The sequence below is a fragment of the Mytilus galloprovincialis genome, chromosome 5, assembly GCF_965363235.1.
Source record: "Mytilus galloprovincialis chromosome 5, xbMytGall1.hap1.1, whole genome shotgun sequence".
NCBI classification, from domain to species: domain Eukaryota; kingdom Metazoa; phylum Mollusca; class Bivalvia; order Mytilida; family Mytilidae; genus Mytilus; species Mytilus galloprovincialis.
Genome location: NC_134842.1, coordinates 12,476,467 through 12,484,193, shown reverse-complemented (window position 1 = coordinate 12,484,193; position 7,727 = coordinate 12,476,467).

The window sequence follows — 7,727 nt, the reverse complement described above, 5'->3', positions numbered from 1 at the left end:
AACAGTAAAAGTAATATATATAAAGACAAATAAAAGAATTCTATAACACGTTATTAAGATGATAACCAACGTCAGTACGCAACATCTATACTTCAAGACCATCTTGTATTATTTGTGAAGTTGATACGGAATATTTATCAACAAGTTCTTGGTACCTTCCGATGAAAAAGGACGAGACGTTCTTTGGCATACCCCTGGTTCATCAACTTTCTGCTCAGACACTGGTGACGTTTTACAAAGTCTGAGTAGGAGCTACAAGCTCTTGTATACCGAATAAGTTGGGAAATGTATATTCCATAAATGTATATGCAGGTGAAGTTGGTATATTGCTACTAAGGTGGGGGAAATTGTAAGTTTCTCTTTTTTTTTACCTTTGTTCTATGTTAGGAATGTATAGCTTTTTTTAGTTTTGTATGTTTATGTTTTTGCTTTTGTTAACTTCGTTTACCGGGTGTGGAAAATTTCTTTCTATGTTAAAGACTTTTTAGTTGTTCAAATGTGGCCAGTAATTTTGAATAACTTAAGTTTCGTCAGTGATGCTCGACATGCTCGAATACGAAAAAATATTAAGATATATCATGTACGAGGTTGACGATCTTGTGGTCCGTAAAGGCTCATTAATAGATACGACTATATGAATAAAGCTTTGTGTACGAACAGAAGTGCTGACTACATATATACCTGGCGATGCCCTCTAGGAGGAAAATTAACATATGCATCATCCCGGTGTTTGCAACTATACTTCAGTTTTTACATAAATAAGGCTGTTAATTTTCACGTTTGAATTGTTTTACATTGTCTTATCGAGGCCTATTTTAGCTGATTATGCGGTATGGGCTTTGCCCATTGTTGAAGGCCGTACGGTGACCTATAGTTTTTAATGTCTGTGTCATTTTGGTCTTTTGTGGATAGTTGTCTCATTGGCAATCATACCACATCTCTTTTTTTATATTAAAGGTGACATAGAACACCAATGCCAATAGTTATGTTACAGCTTTTTCGCTTGAACAGCCACATACATACAAGATAGCGGTAGTTTAGCACATTAGAGAGCAAGATAAATTCAAAAAGTTGGATGTCCATAAAACATGATAAAAGAAAACGTTATACTATATCAATCTACAGAGCAACTGGTTACCAACTGTCATAGAAGACAGACACTGACGTTGCCAGTATGAATTGGAAAAAGACAAACAACAAATTTCTCTATAAATGACTGCAAAGATTCAACCAACTACAGACTCATTATACCCAGTGACAAAATTACTGATGAAAATGAGCAGTACTCTCTTTCAATAAATGACCGTTCTTTTTTTCGTGAGAAAAATTTTCGAAGAAATAATTAATAAGACGACAAATTAGACAAAGTCATATTTTATAAACATACTCTATGATAATTAACCAGATGTAATACCAAAGTGCAATAGCTTCTTTTCTTGGCGCAAATGAGTAAGACCTACAATGCTGTACATGTTCAAACTGTACTGTCAAAAAAAACGTTTTTTTTTACCCTTACTTAATTGTCAACTACAGTTGCGTATATGTTACGCAGACCTAAATACATCTTACATATCATTGTTTCAAGTTCGTTTGAATTTTGAACATATGCGTACTCATTAGCCTTTGAACTATGTAAATAAATTTATATGTCGAAACATAGTGTAAATTGCTAACTCTAGCCTTTTCCTATCCGTCCTTAAAAACTTACACATTTAGTCTCGTACATATTGCTCTTATCCACTTTTTTATATCAGTTTTTTTTTTTTGACAAATTAATCCATTATATTTTATGAAATTGCCTTATTTTCTACGTTAAACTGTTAGCTTGCTTGTGATTTAGACCAACTTTTGAACCGTTTGAAAAGACAGAACCTGAAACTATCTTTTTTCTAAGTGAAAATTGCGCCCAGAAAGGTTACCATACGTGATTGAAGGGCGGTAAATCTTGAAATCATTTTCAGATGAAAATTATAGATTTCATAAGTGATGCCGACGGACGGGAACTTGTAAAAGGAAATATTTAAAAAATTATCCATGTGATTGCATGCATCTGCCCATTTAACGCATCTATGTGTACAGCTTGTGGTCTTTAAAGTAAAATCACAAACCTACTGAACACCGAGGAAAATCTAAAAAGTCCCTAACCAAACGACAAGATCAATACATCAAACACATCAAACAAATGGATAACAATTGTCATATTCCTGATTTGGTGCTGAGAGATCGTGGCACCAAATTGCGTTGATCTGTGTCTGACGCGCTTGACCACTCCACCACCAAGGCTCTACAATAATAAAGCTTTCAGTGGCCGGGTGTGCCCTTTTCTCGTCAGTTTTAATCTAGCGTCGTAACACAGTATATAATATATAAGGCATGAAAATGATAGATATAGAATAACCATGCATCTTCTCGAAATATTATTTGTACACGTCTTAGAAACAGGTAGAAAGCGAGGCTATTAAAATATATTGTTATTCTATATATACTGTAACTACTACAACTGTTCCAAATGACTTATTTAGGGTAAAATACCTCATTTTTAATATGCAGCGTACGATGTAAAATGTCCGCGAATCTGTATGTTTTACTGGCGTTATAAATAGATCTCTACGGAAACGCATTTTTAATGTCATAAACAAGGCGATATACCGACAGTGACTGTATATCACATATGAATATACAATCATAATCGATGCAATTCAACTGCACAATAAGCACAGCTGCAGTATATAATATGACACACAGGGTGACTTTAGATATTAAGATACCCTTGTTGCGTGATTAATGTTACCGGTTTTTCTGGTAAGAAATGCATCTACATTTATAATGATAAATTTATAATTTCCCCGTGACAAGTAGTTTTTCCTATTGAATTAAACTTTTAAAAAATACTGAGATTTAAGCTATTAAGCAAAAGTATGTGTTGTTAATAACATGAGAGCTATATAAAGTGAATACATAAAACGTAAGTACTGTCAACATATTATCTTGCCCATGCATTGTAATTTTTTTATTTTTTTTTTTACTGTTTTATAATTTTGAAATACGTTTTAGTATGTTATAAAATAGTTTGAGATTTTGAGACAAATTATGGACATGAATTTGACAGCTTATGTCCCTTAATATAATCTATGATTCTAATATTTGATAGTAAACAGTGTTAATATTCAATTGAAAGTGAAGTTTTTATGAAACTTTTTATGTATCTATATCGTTTATTGACCTTATGTTAGTGCGCAGTGTCATTTGGAGCGGAACGACCCATCTCAAATGTCCTCATAAACTAAATTCTGGCATCGTTGTAAATTATCAATGTAACAATGGAAATTTTGGCTTAATACGTTATTTTCTAATCGTTGACTGACAAAATAACAATCTAATTAATTGTGTTTGAATTCAAGGGGCACGAAACCGAATGTTTAACTTATCAGATGCTTGAATCCGATTTTAAATAAAAACCAATGGCGTGAAAATATTATATTGAAAGTAAAAATCAATATAGTTAAAATCCAATAATCCCTATTATAAAAGAGAGGAGAGTAAACTGAAACATAGTTATGCCACCGATTCAGGTCTTATCATTAAATGCTAAAAAGAATAAATCCGATAAAAGTGAGTATAATGATGAATGGGCCGATAAAGGCATTCTTACACAGTATAAAATATACTTCACAAGGAAGGACCTATAGCATGGTAAAGACACGAAATACCCAATGAAAGATATATGAGGAATAAAACTTTAACAGAGCTCTACGAACCATGTCATGCTCATTTAACTATGTTATATAACAGATAAAGTCTTAGTTTTATAAGTTATTATTTCCATGCATTGACTTTATTTTTCATTTATGGTATTGTTCCCTATTTCATAATTCGCTTTAAATACACTGAATACAAACTCCACGAATAACACGTTATACATTTAGTGTGTTCGAAGATTTTTCAGAACCACTTTCACCTCAATCTCTGCAATCTTAACCTTTGTAAGTCAATGATAAGTTTAATAATTTTTGAATTTATGTACGAAAAAAGTAATTATTAAAAATCCTGTCAGAGCCGAGGCACTGTTATTTTAGAATTCTGGCTTAGGTTAATCGTAAGATTCACATTAGGTTAAATAGCATAAACACATTACTTTCATATCCCATCTTCTATATGACATACAAATTGTGTTAATAAACATTATTTGACAGTGGCTGAAACTGATCAGATATTTTGTTTACAATTGAAAGATATTATTTTAATATGAAGTGTGATGTGGTGATATGGGTCAATCTTTAGTTATTCATGTTACAACGAATCGTGAATGTATTTAATTTTTCTTACTCCTGTGCCGTTTTGTTTTTATCCATTTAAGCTATTAAATTACACACTTAAAATTTATCCTTGTATTTATTTGCATAAAATGTGAACATAAACGATAGATATATAGTTTCTTTCTCCCCTTACGCTTACTTTAGAGGTCGTTTGTTTTGGACTGGATATGTTTATGGTATGTATGTTCAGTCTATCCACATGTTTCGCTTAATATAACCAAAAGTTAGCCTTAGACGGATTTAGGTATTATTTAGGTTATTTTATGCCATATAGATCTTCAATTCGCCTTTTTAAAATAGAAAGGATTATTGGTAATCTCATTGTTCGTACACCAAAATTAAAATAACGTTACATCATTGGCTCAATTTCCATTGTTTAGAACGTTTTAAACCAATCACAACGTCTTTGGGTACGCTTTTGAAAGTATTACCCAGAATTCATTAGATCTGAAACGGCGTATTGTTTCGGTTCTTATAGATAGACCCAAAATATTGGTCACAATAGGTTAAGATTTCGTATTGAAATTCTAATATGTGTTCGTATTTAAATTTTCTATTTCGGATCAACAGATTTTGGTCGAGCTTTCTAAGAGGGGAATATGGGGCATGCGTACAAACATAAAACAAATAAAAAAACAAAATGGATACCTAAATAATGTTAGTATATGTGATGTGATTGCAAGTAAGACAAATATCCGCCATAGTTAAAATGCTGTGGCTCATATCAAATATTAGCAACCGTACGTCCTTCAACGCTTACGGAAAAAAGTGAAACCATGCAAACGAGAATATTAACGGCCTATTTATAACAAAATAATTTACTAAATACAAATATGACAAACATGAACCAACACTACACATTGAACTACAGACTCCTCACATAAAGAGTGTGGGGATATATGTCAGCGCTCAAAACTAGCACTAACAAGGGACAGAAAAATCTTTTAAATTTAGTTTGCACTGATAAATATACTTTTTACAGTCAACATAGTCAATCTAGCATAAATTTGACCCTAACCTGAAAGTAAATGCAACAGAAGATTTTAAAGTTTTAATCTTTAGCATTATACCCCAAATATACACAGAAAAAAATCTTACTTGAGGAAGACTAAAAAAATCACCATTTAAAATTCCTATGGAGATTTGCATTGAAAAGGGAGATAACTCTTGCAAAAAAGGCAGAAATATCAATAAAAATTGATATAAAATTATAACTTTACCGCTTCTATTCATCAGAATGTATTGATTCTTTATGTTTTAGCGGTCTATAGATTATAACAAACAACTCTAAAGATGTTTTCATATCTGTTATCAAGCTATAATCTAGATTTAGTAATTCAAAAGTTGACTATTTATTGAATTTTTCAACATGTCAAGGTAAAGAATCTCAAATTTAATAAAAATAATTAAGCATGTATTCTTCTTTTTGTGGTTTAAAGTTTCTTTAGACAAATAAGATGCTAATAAAAATATAATATACAGATATAAACAATACCAAAATTTCACATTATTTTTAAAAAATGGTCACAAATTTGCAATTTCTTTAATGAAAAATTTCACAAAAAAAATTGAACTACCCATAACACTACGTTTTTGTACATTTCATGAGCAGAAGATTATATAATTTAGTCAAATACAAACTTATAACCCCAACAAAGTATCATACTTTACATAAATTTCAAGAAAATCAACCAAAAACTGACAAAAAAAGACTCCTTTTTGCGGAGTTATCTCCCCTTCCAATGTTAATTTCCATAGGAAATAAGAAATGCTGATTTTGAGTTTTCCTCAAGGTAGATTTAATGGGATTTTTCCTGTGTATAATAAGGGCTTTATGCTTTAGATTAGAACTAAAACATTTTCTGTTGCAATTAGTTTGAGGTTAAATCTTAGTTTGACTGGACTAACATTAAACTTTAACACTGACAGGATCAGTAACGTGGCATGATCTAATCAAATAATATGATAACCACATCAACGAATGACAGGGCCACATTAAATACTAGAAAGAACGCATCATGTAGTGTAAAATCGTCTAATCGTGAAACGTCATTGTGTTAAGTTTAAGTCATATAAAGAATTAACAAATCACCAAAATCAAATTACAAAACCTGATCTTGTAATTAAACAACAATACTATAAAAAATAAAATCACCAAAAAACTGACTTCCGAGGAAAATTCAAAAGTCCTAAGTCCCTAATTATGCTAATCCACTTACACATACAGTAATGTTAAAACCACAGTACCTAATGAAACAACCACATTCCATAGTTTATCATATAGAAGATGTAGACATTATCGTCGTTTCTTTATGAAGTGATGAAAACGTTCAAAAATTTCTTGACTCTTTAGCTTAGAAATATGACCACTTTCTCCACCTTTGCCCGTGTCTTGTTTAATTTTTCAGCTGCTCTGAATCTTTTGCGGAATGATTAAAATTTATCCAATAGTTTGATTTTTAGTATCAGTGGAGATACATCAATTACCGATACGTGCATCTTGTGCCACAAAACTTGAACTGTTAATATTATTTAATGTTTACATAAAAAGTTATGAATGCTCTCTTTTAAAATGAGACTGTTATCTCGAAATCGGGGGCTGTCAGAATCTATTAGTTAACAAATATAAACAGATCTCTACGAGTTAATTTAGGAAAGAAGAAACATATGCATTTAGATGAAAGGTTCTCTTTAAAACAAATTTTGATATTGACACCTTATGTGGGGCGTTAAACCTTGTGATTAATCAACTTATTCACCCTTTATAATTCCAAAGAGATATATTCATCTTGATGACATAAAGGGGGGGGGATAATTTATTAAGTAGTTTGGATCATTTGTGACCATTACATACGAAACTGAAGAGTATACTTGCAAGTTGAAAATATGATATCATTATAATCCACAGTGTGTCCATAATTTAACAATAGAAATGGAAGTAGATTTTTAAAGTGTGCTTGTGAATAATTGTCAATAGAAGTTTCGTGACAATAATTCATTGACCTTGTAGAGAAGTATGGTAGATGAAATTAATATCATCGAATTTTTGTAACGAATTTGATATCAACGTACTAGAATGCTATGGTATAACTTAATAGTATATCATTACTTTTTTTTCTTTAGGTTAAAGGTTTTTTTTAATGTCGTCGAGTCTGGTTTGTCCTCTTCCACTTTTTGCAATTTGATAACGTCCTTTTATGTATTTTATCAAAATATACTGACGGACAATAGAAACGCCACATTTGATTAGTTTTTTGAGTTTTTCATTTTAAAGTAAACATTTCGCATTCAATACTAAATTGAATATAAAGTTGATTCATAAGTTTAAAATAGAAGTTAAATTGATTACGGAACGCTAAACGTAAAATCAAGTGATCTGAACTAAAGTTCTGATTTATTTCTCTTTATTAT